Here is a 15,326-nt window from a genome sequence, read left to right on the forward strand (position 1 = left end):
TCAGTGAACTTAATCAGGTGGTCTCCAGACTCAGTTGCTTCTGGAATAACTAGTGTTAAAAAATGGTGAAGTCCCATTCAGGCTTGCCTCTCTTTGCTGTCATTTAGCAGTAAACCCAGGGCAAAGGTGCCATTGTTAAAGTTTTATGTGAAATAAGATCTTCCTATTATAGAACTCCAGGCATTGAATAAGATTTATGAAAAATCTTAATGCCTCCCTTGCAGAAATTGGGGAAACTTGGCTCCAGTTTTGTCTCTACCATTTTATACAGGAAACTTTAGGTTTATTTTTATTACTTTCTAAAATCCCTTCACCTGTAGCATGGATAAAAATATTGCTAACATTCTTCAAAAGATTGTCGTGAGAATAAAATCTGATAGCAGCTATAAAAGTACTTTATAAAGTGTAGAATACAGAAGTATTAGTTTTTATCCTCTAAACACTAATGGTAGAAATAGTAAATGGTATAACCTATACAGAAGTGGTTTTAAATATGAAGCAAGTGCCTTAAACATGCACCATGTCCTTTGATTTAACAATACCACTTCTAAGATTCTAAAGAAATAAAGATATGGCAATAGATATTCATGTATGGCCATTACAGTAAATTTGCTGATAATAAATAGAAAAAACAAACAAGGAAGTAGATAAACTTGGAAATAATCTAAATTGCTGAAAAAAAAAGATAATGCCTAATTATTAATCCATCTAGTGATTAAAAAATAACATCCTTGAAAATTAATGATACTATCAAATGTGCATAAAATAATAGGTGAAAAAGCAAAATAGGAAACTGGATGTACAAGACTATTAAATATGCAGTATGTTGCTGCTGCTAAGTTGCTTCAATTGTGTCCAACTCTGTGCTACCCCATGACAGCAGCCCACCAGGCTTCCCCGTCCCTGGGATTCTCCAGGCAAGAACACTGGAGTGGGTTGCCATTTCCTTCTCCAGTGCATGAAAGCAAAAGTGAAAGTGAAGTCGCTCAGTCCTGTCCGACTCTTCACGACCCCATGGACTGCAGCCTACCAGGCTCCTCCATCCATGGATTTTCCAGGCAAGAGTACTGGAGTGGGGTGCCATTGCCTTCTCCAAAATATGCAGTATAGTTATACACATATGTGTGTGCATGACTTCATGTGTGTGTGCAGCTGTATGTGTATGTGTGTTGACAAAGATTCTTTGTTTGATCAAACTGGAGTCAGTCTCCCGAACCTTCTTCTAGGCCCACTTCCTTGCAAAATCTAGTTTTAGCAAGAACTCTGAGTACTTTAACCAGAATCCCTTACACTCAATATTTGATCTCCCTTAAAATCTAACTGGGTTCCTCAATCTTCAACATCCTCCAAGTGATGGTTAATCATCCTGACTGGTCTTCAGCAAAAAGAATTCTATTAGGTAAGTTTAATCAGAATTCTCTTCATACTTGATGTTTCCTCTTAGTAATTTTCCACTGATCCCCAGCCTGATACCTGGCTATATGTTCCCACCCACCCAGGTAGTACTCGGAACTAAGCCCAATTCAATGCTAAATCTTTTGCTCTATTGTAATAATCCAGATATGGGGATTTTTCTGATGGTGTGTATGTGAAGGAAATAAGCAAAATAGGAGCAGTTTCCCTGCTTTGGAAAAATTCCTTTAGCTGTATCACCAAGCTGTGGTGAAAGATTCAAGTAAGACATGGCTGGCCCAAACACGAGATTCAACTTTTAAGGATTCGTGGTTTAAAGTTATTCCTCTGAGATTGTTTTCCTCTTATCCTATCATCCCACTGTTACCTAGCTCATGTGCAAAAAGACAGCTGGTGGCAGGCCTCTGCAAATGCATTTCTCCCCATCTAGGCCCCTAGGACTTACCCTGTCTTCAGATTACAAGGATATTCTTTGGTAGAATCCCTGGAGGTATGGAAATGAGAAATTAAAAAAACAAAACAAAACAGAAATCTCTGAACTGATGCTGGGAAGAAAGGCCCTTCTTGAAATTCTGGAGCCAGAAAACAGTAAGATAATATGTATGCTTTGTGTATTTCAGAGGTTTACATAGTAAATGAAACACTGCTCAATGACTGGCATGTATAGCTTTGCATTCAGACATCAGTCTTCAGTCTCTGATTTTAAAGAATTGTCAAGGTCTTACTGCTTTCTGGGGAAGAACAGAATTACCCTAAAACTCAACAAAAGGAATTCACCTATGAATATGGAATCTTTCACATATTTGACAACCTAAGATTTCTTTTAAAATGACACAGGAAAAAGTTACCCTCAAAGTGACTTTTATGTTTATTTGATTGTAGTTGCAAAAAGAAAAGGCACATGTTCATCACTCATCCCCTCAGAGACACCTTCACTTGTTTAGGCCTCTCAGGACTCTTCCCATGATACCATGTGGAGATGCTAAGTGAGAGCAGCTTTTGCAGAGGGTGTACTTCGTAGAGACAGACGACAGAGAGCAGCCCGGGCAGATGCACTAAGGCCATAAATCAATGGAGAGGTTCTGTGTCCATGCACGGAGACTTAAACTTCTTTCTTCAGTTCATGAACTCATTGATACCAAACTTTATCACAGCCAAAAGCAAATCAGATGGAGATACTAGAAAAAAGTTAAAAAGTGATAATAAGGCTCTCAGTGGGAAATACTAGATTCCGTCTCTAATGACAGTAAGTATGTAGGTACTTGAGAGGATGAACATGTAAAGGGTTCCCAGATTTTAGAAGTGAAAGTTCACTACTACTTCAGAAACTTTAGTCACATCTGATTGAGAACATTCTGCACATGCAGCTAAATACTCTTCAAGTAGTTACAAGAAGCCTAATCCTCAAGGAAGAGTTCCTTTCCTTGGATGCTTACTAGGTGACTGAAACCAATGAAGCAATTTGCAACAGAGAAAATAAATTCAGCGCTGAAGAAACAAACTGCAATCCCTCCATCATCACAGCTTACTTCCCCATCAGAACATTATTGTTGGTATTATTATGGAATCCTACTTTAGATAATATCTGATTGTAGTTTATCTGATTGAAATATAGAGCACTGATTATAATGTACAGATTTCCAAAACCACATAGGTAATTATAGGCCTGCATAACAAACTCTGTTCTTTATCCCTTCCAAAGGAAGTTTCATTATCCCCGTATTATCTTGCACACAGAAAGAATTTCCTGAAGGTGACCTTTTTATAGGTGGTAACCATAGTAACCGATTTCCAGCCGCTAACATTCTGACACCACTTGCACACTGCAAATGTTATGGGGATGCTGAGGATTGATGTTTTGTGTTGCCCTCCAGAGACAAAAACTGCATAAATAGTTACCAATTTGAGAGGAAAGATGTTATAAGAAATTTAAAGCCATATTTCTCTGCTCTCTTGCTAATCAGACAGCAATCCATTTTTCCCAAGATCTCTGCAATGCTCTCACTTAGAGACTATCAAAGTATAAATAAAAGGTGTGGATCTTTAGGAAATGTGAGGGGAAAAAAATTTAAGTATTCCTTACTTTGCTCTTAAATAGGACATTCAGTAGATAAAGGAGGGAGAAACAAACACTCCTTTGGGAACCTATTCTATTTTAAAGTACCTCCTGGAGTCCCCATGAGCTATAATGGGAGTCATACGCTCTCATCAATGGAAACTGGGTTGGCTGCGTAACCCTAGGAAACTGCAGCTTCAGCACTTGATCCCAAGAGTTAGAAAATGTTCAAGGCAGTAGGAAAGTTAGAAGGTACATCTGCCAATTAGAAGCCAGCCAAGAAAATGCCAGAAAGGAGAGAGGAAGTGACTGGTACATAGAGGCCAAATGAAAATTCAGACACTCTTGATGCATGAGTCGTGAGAAAACAGCTTTAATATTTAAGCAAGCACACACTGTACAGACTCTGCTTCCCTCTAAAAAAAAAAAAAAAAAAAATGAGTTCACTTATATGGCTTGTTTCTCTCTTTGGGGAGAAATTTGTTTTTATGTTTTCAATAAATACGTTCACCTCTGGGTTTGTTCTCTAAGATATAAGAAAAGTAATTCTTCTCATTTCTTTTGTATGAAACATTTATTGATGTCAAGTAAGTTTTAAATTGAGTAAAGGCTGTGTCTTAAAAATTCAGTTGTTATTCAAATTTTTGGTGCCTCTATACTTCTTCCATTGTCTTATTCATTGTTTGCACTATTTTAATTAATATATTTGTCCATGCATTGTCTTCTTTATCTTTTTAAAAAAATTTTGATATGATTCACATTTTATGTACGGTCATTTATCAAGCTACATTTGCTTTCTAATCATTGATCACTATTGTATCCTACAGACTCTTAGTTCTATCTCACTCTTTTATTTGGCTCCTGTCCAGTCAATGTTTCTCAAAATTTGAGTCATCTGGGAATCCATCTAAAGGAAAAAAATAGGGGGAAAGGCAGCCACTGAGATCCTTCTCAGTATACATCCTTCTCAACCTAACCCTCAAGTATTAATATAACGTGTCTCTAGTTGACTAATTATCACTTTCTAAACATCCTCATATCCTGCCCCTGTGCCTTTGCACAGGTCTACCCCATGCCTGGTTTGGAGAATTTTGAGCATTACTTTACTAGTGTGTGAGATGACTGCAATTGTGCGGTAGTTTGAGCATTCTTTGACATTGCCTTTCTTTGGGATTGGAATGAAAACTGACCTTTTCCAGTCCTGTGGCCACTGCTGAGTTTTCCAAATTTGCTGGCATATTGAGTGCAGCACTTTCACAGCATCATCTTTCAGGATTTGGAATAGCTCAACTGGAATTCCATCACCTCCACTAGCTTTGTTTGTAGTGTTGCTTTCTAAGGCCCACTTGACTTCACATTCCAGGATGTATGGCTCTAGGTCAGTGATCACACCATTGTGATTATCTGGGTCATGCAGATCTTTTTTGTACAGTTCTTCTGTGTATTCTTGCCATCTCTTCTTAATATCTTCTGCTTCTGTTAGGTCCATACCATTTCTGTCCTTTATCGAGCTCATCTTTGCATGAAATGTTCCTTTGGTATCTCTGATTTTCTTGAAGAGATCCCTAGTCTTTCCCATTCTGTTGTTTTCCTCTATTTCTTTGCATTGATTGCTGAAGAAGGCTTTCTTATCTCTTCTTGCTATTCTTTGGAACTCTGCATTCAGATGTTTATATCTTTCCTTTCCTTTGCTTTTCACTTCTCTTCTTTTCACAGCTATTTGTAAGGCCTCCCCAGACAGCTTTTTTTTTTTTCTTTTTTGCATTTCTTTTCTATGGGAATGGGGTCGCAAAGAGTCGGACACGACTGAGCGACTGATCTGATCTGATCTGATCTGACCCCATGCCTGGAGTGTCTTTCCCCATTTCCTCCTATTCATAGTCTACTCTCATTTTAAGATCCCTCCCCAATATCTCCTCCTTCATGAATTCCTTCCAACTGAGTTGGATTTCTCTCTTCCTTGAGTTCTCTCTTCCTTTATTTTTATTTTATGGTACTTTCATATTCTGGAGTTTTATATTTATTATGTTATCTCACAAGTTTCTTGCATAGGGAGCTATGATATTCTTGCATCACCTTCTTTTAATATCTTAAAAGTATATGTATAAATAAACTCAGAGTTACTCAATGGAACAGAATTTGTTTTTGTCCTTTATGTTGCTTCTCTTATTCTAATTTCTAGTATCCTTGGGCCATGTGCTTTTTCAGTTCAGTTCAGTCGCTCGGTCATGTCCAACTCTTTGCAACCCCATGAATCGCAGCACGCCAGGCCTCCCTGTCCATCACCAACTCCCGGAGTCTACCCGAACCCATGTCCGTTGAGTCGGTGATGCCATCCAGCCATCCCATCCTCTGTTACTTTAAAACTGCTATATCCCCCTACTTCAAATCCCTAGTGTCTTCTTCAGGCACTTTTGATGATTCCACTCCACAAAACTTTCAGGTGTTTTGTTGTTCTTGTTCATTTGTCTAACAGTTCTTCTCTCAGTTTCCTAAAATATCTTGTGTATTTGCCAAATTAATGTCATTTCTGTCATTCTTTTTGAGAAACCCCGACATAATCTTCATTTCTGTCCCACTAATATGTCTCATTAAACACTTCCCTCCCTGTGAGTTGGTGTCCACCTGCCACCACCCATGTTCCCTCCTGCCTTAAGTATGAGTCTCCTGCTCCTCTTTCATTTGCCTTCCCTTTGAGCCTTCCAGTTACTCATTAGTCATTTTTATCACAGCTCCTCTTAATCATCTTACCTCTTCTTCTGAATGTTCCTCACAATTTTCTACTCTATTCTTTCTTTTCTCAATAATTTTCTTCACTATTTAAACATTTCCTAATGTGCCTGTTTTGGAGAAGGCAATGGCACCCCACTCCAGTGTTCTTGCCTGGAGAATCCCAGGGACAGGGGAGCCTGGTGGGCTGCCGTCTATGGGGTCGCACAGAGTCGGACACACTGAAGTGACTTACCTTACCTTACCTAATGTGCCTGTTTATAAGAACTTGGGCAAATTTACAAATTCATCACTAAAATCTACTGATATAACTCAGTAGAATTATGGATATTGTACAGATAAAGCCTTCTGTTTGGCCTTTCAGAGTCTCTTTAACACTCCATAGAAACTATGCCATATAATTAGGTAGACAGATAGATGAGAGAGAGAGATAGCAGTCACATGTCTTCCTAAAGTCACATTATGATTTCAGGCAGTTCTCACTGCCCAGTTCCACAAAGGATCTGGTTTGAAACTCAACAGAAATTTCTGTTACAGAAATAATACAAGGATTGAGAACAAACAGTTTTTTCCCTGTGGCTTCCCTTTATTGAACCATGAAAACTGAGTGTTCACCCTGGCTTCAAAGGCAAAGAGAAAACCAGGATTCCCCACAACTTGTAAGAGCCAGAAATGTATCAAATTTGCTATTGCACTTCTGAGGAGATATAGTAGAAATACTTTTATATTCCTCCTACTAGGCACAAGTACAAACTCTGGGCATCACATATAAAACAAATGTAAGAAAACCTGAAAGTTGCACAGACGGCAGACGGGCTAGGCAACTCAGGACCCAAGCGGAGTGAAACGACGAATAAAATGAACAAACCTCTAGCAAAACTGAGAAAGGAAAAAGAGAGAGAGAACATACAAATAACCAATCACCATGGATGGCTAAGTGGGTTTATTCCAGGGATGAAAAGTAGGTTTAATATTTGTAAATCTATTTAACCCAGCATATTAACAGGATAAAGAAAAAAATCAATACAGAAAAAAGTATCTGACAAAATTCAGCATTCATTCATGACAAGAACACTCATAAAATTTAAAATAGAAAAAGTTTCCTCAATTTGATACAGATCATTTTTAAAAAAACCTAATGGTAACCATATTCTTAGTAAAGAAAGGCTGAATGCCTCCTCTCCCCATCCAGCTGGGAATAAGGCAAGGTTGTCAGCTCTCACCATTCTTATTCAACAGTGCTGAGAGCTCCTACTAATGCAAGTGGACAAGAAAGGAAAACTAAAAAAATAGAAACTGGAAAGGAAAAAGTAAGACTAGCCCTATTTGCAGATGACATAATTGCCTATGTATAAAAATTCCAAAGAATCTATAAAAGAATCATTTTAGAATCAGTAAGTGAGTTCAGCAAGGTTACAGATTATAAAATACACATAAAAAACCAATTGTATTTCGTATACTAGCAATAAATACATGGGCACACAAACTAACAAGAAAATATTATTTATAATGATTTTAAAAATTCAATACTTAGGAGTAAATCTAACAAAACATATACAAGACTTATATACTAAAAATTTCACAATTGTGTTGAAAGAAATCAAAGTCTAAATAAATAGATATACCATGTTCATGGATTAAAAACCCCAACATTTAAAAAAAAAACAAAAACATGTAAATACTCCCCAAATTGACATACAGATTTAATGTAATTTCTATCAAAATAACAGTGACATTTTTGTAAATATTGAAAAAAGTATTTAAAAGCTATATGGAAAGGAAGAGAAACTATAATAGCTAAAATAATTTTGAAAAAAAAGAATTAAATGGGAGAAATCAGCCTGTCCAAAGTAAACAATTATTATACAATAGCTATAGTAATTGAAACACTATGGGTACTGACAGAGGGACAGACACTTAGCTCAATGGAACAGAACAGAGAACCCAGTAGTATCTACATGAATACTTTTGTGTATAACTTATTTTTGATGAAGACACAAAACCAATTCAAGAGATGAAAGATAGCTTCCCTTGAGAAAGTAGGTGATACTGTAGCAATTAGATATCCATAAACAACCAAACAAAAAATTGGACCTCAACCTAAGTCTCATACTTCATGCAAAAATTAATTTTAAATGGATAACAACTTAAATATAAGGTGTAAAGCTCTAAAATTTTTAGGAAAAATTATAGGATAAAAGTCTTGGGATCTAGGGCTAAGCAAAAAGTTCTTAAACTCTTGACACCAAAGGCATAATCCATAAGAGGAAAAATTGATAAATTAAACTTTATTAAAATAATTTTTTTCTCTGTAATGCAGTTAACACAATGAAAAGACAAGCAACAGACTAGAAGTAATTACCTGCAAACCATACATTTGATAAAAAATTGTTATCTAAGATCTCAGTTGCAAAAAACACAGAGACAAAAATAAAACAAACAAAAAAAAATGCAATCCAATTAAAACACCAACAAAAGACATGAAGTGACATTTCTCTGAAGATATACAGATGGCAAATAAACACATGAAAAGATTTTCAACAGAATTAGCCATAAGGGAATGCAAATAAAACTACAATTTAATACCACTACATTCTATCATAATGGCTAAAAAAAAAAAAAAAGTAACGTTAAATGCTAGCAAGGATATGGAGAAAGTCATACATTGCTGGTGGAATGTAAAACAGGAACAGCACTCTGAAAATGGCTTAGCAGTTTTGTTTTGTTTTCTTTTACAAAACTTAACATAGCATATAAATCAACAGTTACACTCATGAGCATTTATCCTAGAGAAATGAAGACTTAGGTTCACACAGAACCCTGTATATGAATGAATATATATATATATATATGAATTAAACCAACTTTATTTTTAATAGTCAAAACCTGGAAACAACCAAGATGACCTTTAATGGATAAGCTGCTAAACCATGGTACACCAGTACTATGGCATAATATTTAACACTAAAAAGGTACAAATTATTATTACATGTAATAACTTGGATTAATCTCCAGAGAATTAAGTTGAGTGGGGAAAAAAGCGAAATCCCAAAACATTACACACTATTTGATTCTTGAACCATATATAATATTTAAACATTTTTAAAATCTAAAAAATTACAGAAAAGGAAGACAGATTAGTGGTTGGCAGTGGTTAAGGAGAAGTTAAGGATGGAAAGGAAGTAGATGTGGTTATTATAAAAGGGGAGCATATGGGATTCTTGCAGTTGTGGAAATATTCTTCCTCTTGATAGTATAAAGGTCAATATCCAGTTGTGATATTCTAATATAGTTTTGAGGGATGATTTCTATCAGGAATCACTGAGTTAAGGGTACATGAGATCCCTTTGTATTATTTCTTACATCTCAATGTGACTCTACAATTATATCAAAACATTCAATTAAGAAATAAAATTTGTATAACTAAAACAAAATAGTTTCTATTCAGAAGATTAAAATTTTTAGGCACTAAGTATAACAAACATATTGCTTCAGATATAGGAATTTGCTTCACATAAGATTTTTCCAAATAATGCAAATGTTCAATAACAAAAGTACCAACCTAGAGAAAGTTTACATTTCAGCAGAAAATCAGGCTTTTACAGTTTCAATGGTGTGATGGGGGGGGTGAAATTAAGGAGCTTCTTGAATACTACTCAAAAACAAAGGGGCTTCCCTGGTAGCTCAGCTGATAAAGAAGAGAAGAGAAGTCGCTCAGTCGTGTCCGACTCTTTGAGACCCCATGGACTGTAGCCCACCAGGCTCCTCGGTCCATGGGATTTTCCAGGCATGAATACTAGAATGGGTTGCCATTTCCTTCTCCAGGGGATCTTCCCTACCCAGGGATCAAACCCGGGTCTCCCGCATTGTAGGCAGACGCTTTACCGTCCAAGCTACTAGGGAAGCCAGCTGATAAACAATCTGCCTGCAATGCAGGAGACCCTGGTTCGATTCCTGGGTCAGGAAGATCCACTGGAGAAAGGATAGGCTACCCACTCTAGTATTCTTGGGCTTCCCTGGTAGCTCAGCTGGTACAGAATCCGCCTGCAATGCAAGAGACCTGGGTTCGATCTCTGGGTTGGGAAGATTCCCTGCAGAAGGGAACAGCTACCCACTCCAGTATTCCGGCCTACGTCGCAAAGAGTCGGACAGGACTTAACTTTCACTTACTCACAAAAACAAAGGGCTATTTCCTCATGCCCAAATTGAGCAATACCATAGTGTTTTGTTTGTTTGTTTTTCCTCTTGAGAAAGGTATTCAATCTTACCTAGAATAGCAGATCAATTAAAAAGACTTTAAAAAGATGCTTTCTTCTTTTCCCTAACTTTGTGAAATAAATTTTAGAAACATCTGCAAATCTATTTTTTGAATTATCATTTAGAGAGATAGTCTTATTTGATAATGTTTTATGCTAGAATAAAAGACTTCTCAAAGCAGGAGAACATGATGCTATTATGTAACTGTCCGAAAACACCTCTATCATTTTGTTCTTCATTATCTATTGCTTTTTTCTCTTTTAACTCCTTAGAAAGAAGTATTTATCTGGACCATTTGCTTGCTCAGATGGAGATTTTAGGAAGAGAGGAAAAAACCAACAATCTAAGAAATTCAGCAACATATCTTCAATCCCTGAGCACTACCTTCTTTAGAAAACTTATTATCTTATTATTTTTCATGAAAGCTGAAAGCACATTATGTAGCTCTCTATTGCCTGTCAAGCATTTCCATCACATTTGGACTTAGTAGGCCAAAGAGTTACCATAGCTACTAATTAACTCTGTCCTGAATGCATTCACTCCATAGCAGAGATTGTTTACATTATGTAAAAATGCTTGTGCTCTAAATAAATTAAGAGAATATGCTAGATGCATTAAATCTTACTGCAAATAAAACCAATTTACCTCTCTTATTAAATCATTGAAGTTTTTAAATTTAAGCCTCAGAATCTGCAGTATTTTCACCTTTGACTAGTTCAGTCTAAAATATAGCTAAAATGTGGCTTTTTTTCGGCCGGAACCGCCATCTTCCAGTGATTTGCCAAGATGACCAACACAAAGGGAAAGAGGCGGGGCACCCGCTACATGTTCTCCAGGCCTTTCAGAAAACATGGAGTTGTTCCTTTGGCCACATACATGCGAATCTACAGGAAGGGTGATATTGTAGATATCAAGGGAATGGGTACTGTTCAAAAAGGAATGCCCCACAAATGTTACCATGGCAAAACTGGGAGAGTCTACAATGTCACCCAGCATGCTGTTGGCATCATTGTAAACAAACAAGTTAAGGGCAAGATTCTTGCCAAGAGAATTAATGTGCGTATCGAGCATATTAAGCACTCTTAAGAGCCGAGATAGCTTCCTGAAACGTGTGAAGGAAAATGATCAAAAAAAGAAGGAAGACAAAGAGAAAGGGACTTGGGTTCAGCTGAAGCGCCAGCCTGCTCCACCCAGAGAAGCACACTTTGTGAGGACCAATGGAAAGGAATCCGAACTGTTGGAGCCCATTCCCTATGAATTCATGGCCTGATGGGTGTAAAAATAAAGACCTGGACTGTGCAAAAAAAAAAATATATATATATATAGCTAAAATGTGGTCTCCCTCCCTCTTTTTTGTTTTTAAAATGTGATATATTGTTTGTTATCCTTATAAACATAATCTAGGTCATGCTTGTAGTCAATTTTAATGCATTTTACTAATAAAATAAGGTTTAAATGTAAATATTTTCCAAGTTATTTTATTACAACAAATTTTAAAAGTATATACAAACCATTATAATGGCATATTTTTTCCTAGAAAGAAATAAATACTTTCTAATTGTATAGTATTTGAGACAGTAGGGAAAAAAAATCCATAAAGATTGCCTTTTTTCTAATTTCCACCCAATATTTTGAATTTCCATATAAATTTACCTGAAATTTTAAAGATTTGTTTTTGAATTCTGTATTTTATATATACATATATATATATATATATATATGTTTAAATGCTTATATTTACAGCATAAAGTTATTAAAATAAAAATAGAAAAAATTAAGTATATTTTAGCCTATGATAGTTATACTAATTTAACATAAGAAATTATTCTAAATGTCAACAAATAACACGTTTTTTGAGGAAATCAATTTTACAATGATTTTTATCCATCCATTATCCACATAAATTTGGTTAATAAATTGCCCAATAATCATATACTTTTGTAACACTGCTACAATATAAATTAAAAATAAGAATAAATTAATGTTTTCAATGCCTAATTTACATCATTTTTGTTAGTCCTGATATACATCTTGTAAAATAAATTCTATATCCATCTCTGAGGAATGCAAGATTCACATGATAATACTGAGACAAACAACAAGAAGAAGGATTTAACAGAAACAAAATACCTATGGTTTCACCTGAATATCTTACAGTGGAAGATGTAAAAGCAACTCAAATCCATATAATCACCACAGTTATCCTTTCCATTAAACCTGTTACTCTTGTGGTATTTCCTTATATATTTATGCAACTTCACCTAAAACCAGAATTTAGAAGTGATCTCTTTGATCTAACCCCAACTCCTATCTCACACATTTACCTACATCCAGTACTTTATAAATGCCTTAAAGCATAACAGCCTCCTGCTTCCTCCACCTCTAATAACAGTTTTATGGGTTAATTGTATTTTTCATCTTTCTATATTCTCTAATAATTGTGTGTTACGTTTAATAATAAAAATAGTATATTTCAAATGGATTAGCAGATTGCTAAGGTGAACTAATGCATCCATCTATCCATTCACCCATCATTGAAAAAGGTCATTCCAATGGTTTTGTGCAAACATAACTTTAGTTACATCATGTTTCTGCCCCTAATCACTGAAATGAATGGTGCCAGGGTCTCCAATTCTGTCTTATCAGCTACGGAAAGACTGTCTCCAGATAGCTTGCTTTTGGAAATAGGACATGGAATAGAGAAATGTGAGCTCTCTAAATGAATGCACACTGCATAGACTTTGAAAGCTTGCCCTACCAGAGACGTGGGATTGTGACTGCTAATGACCTTCAAAAAACAAGATATTCATTATATCCAGGTCATACTGACATTTTCCTTATAACTGGGGGGGAAAAAGTCACTTTCAAAAAGCCACCGAAAAGTCACAGAAAAACTTTTCAAAATTCTATGTAAAACCAATCCTCCCTAAATCCTATTGATTTTTTCTCTCTCTTTTACCTTGTTTATTGTTCTTAGGGATAGAGGTTGGTATGTTTAGAGCATAGCAGAGGATGCTGCAAAGCCCCTTGAGTGCTGATGTTGGGTAAGAATTCTTTTCATTTGATATCTGGAGCTCTCAAGCTGTAAAATGAGGGTAATACTCCAAGCCCTTACAATTTTGATGGCAGAATTATAAAGATTACAGAATTGTAAAACTGAATGAGATACAGGAAAGATTTTCATTGGATTTTACTGATAACTAAATTATAATCATTAATGTCTTAAGGAGAAGAAAGGTAACAATGAGCATTGCCCACATTAGATAGAGCATCACTCCTGTGGACTTCCTAGATGCTATTTATCTGAGAAAAAAAATTTTTTTTTTTGAGTACTGAATTTTTAGTCACTTGGATGCAAAGAGGTTTCAAGAATGATCACCACTTTGAATGGAACTATTCTTTCTTTTTCCTTGAGGCCATCAGCAAAGGTCTATAATCTATACCCTGAAACAGAGAAATCTTCAAGAAAAATTGCCAAAGAGATGCACAGAGAAAAATTCTTGCTAAAAAGAAGCTGAGCAGTCAACTTCTTTCAATGACAGCTCCATTATCACACTGATTGACTGTTCAAAAAAGAGAGAGAGAGACAAAAAGAAAAAGAAAGAAAAGCTCTTATGCCGGGGTCCAGCCGCGGCTGATCCAGGGTATTCGAAGCAGGGATGGCGTCGATGACTTATTTAAATATTAATTAGAGATATAAAGAGTAATAGAATGAGGATAGCTCAGCAGGAAAATTCAGTGGAGAAAAGAGGCTGAGTAGCTTGGTTTACGCGGGAGACCAATAAAACTTCAAGACAAGAAGTTTGCACCACTTACGTAGGCTGCAGGCGTCCTTCCGTTCTCCTGAAGGAGAGGAGACACTGAAGCCTCCCCGGTCGGATCTTAGAAGCCCAGGCATAATTAGTAAGCATGGTGGGTTCCACGCTCCAGATGGAGACTCAGCCAGAGTTTGAGAGAGAGAGAGACATGGGGAGACCAGTATTTAGAGGAACTGATCCCAATTCTTTATTTTCCAGAGTCTGTTTTTATACACTGAGATGTTATACAAAAGTCACGCGGGGACAGCAGTCCTGACTTTTATTAAAGTCAGGTCCTTCATACAAATGTATACAGAGGTCTTAGGGGTGTTACATCATCTTCTGGCCAGGGGGGCCTGCTGACAATTTATGACCCTCTCCTTGTGACAGTGGTCAGTCAACCAGGACACTTATTTCTCCAGGGGTGATTATTCTTAAAACAGACTCCACCTTCCGAAGGTACCAGATAAAGTTACATTCCTATAGGGTGAGGGTGTAGTGGGTTTTAGTTAAGGAAAGAATTTACTTAGCCTAAGGTCTAACGTGATTTATATCAAAGGTTAATACTTATTTCTTCTATATATTCATTAATGTGTATAAGGGCAGGGGATGTGGAGACTTAGCAGTAAGCATTGGCTCAACAAATGAAAAACCCTTCACCAATACAATTTCTAATCAGCCCATTATACTTATACTAATAGTTTTCTAACTTCTCTAAAGAACCTGTTTTTAGAAGGTTTAAAGCATCTCGTGCCTCTCACGGTTGGGAGGCTGTGAGCAATCACATGTGACCGGACAAGCCTGTTAGGCAGGCTAGAGAACTTCAGAGGAGTTTGTAGGTTAAAACACTCTTGTCACGCCCAGGAGTTTTTATTAACTGGAGCTCTAAGTTAGCTCCTTCTCCGAAAGAGGTGGTGGGGGACAGCCCCCCGTAAAGTCAGAGGTGTAGGTGAGAGCACAAAGTAGTCAAGTAGGCAGGCTCTGGTTATGGGGGTAGATGCTTGAGAATTTCCAGGGGGACTCCTGAGGCTTGATCCCGCCTTTGCGTATGTCGAGCCTCCTTCCTCATGACC

The 15,326-nt window shown here is 36.6% G+C and overlaps 1 pseudogene; it reads left to right on the forward strand.

Moving 5' to 3' along the window:
- Positions 1 to 11,205: 11,205 nt before the first annotated feature.
- On the forward strand, positions 11,206 to 11,761 carry LOC102267807 (large ribosomal subunit protein eL21-like; annotated as a pseudogene).
- Positions 11,762 to 15,326: the final 3,565 nt, after the last annotated feature.

The sequence above is a fragment of the Bos mutus genome, chromosome 23 (assembly GCF_027580195.1).
Source record: "Bos mutus isolate GX-2022 chromosome 23, NWIPB_WYAK_1.1, whole genome shotgun sequence".
NCBI classification, from domain to species: domain Eukaryota; kingdom Metazoa; phylum Chordata; class Mammalia; order Artiodactyla; family Bovidae; genus Bos; species Bos mutus.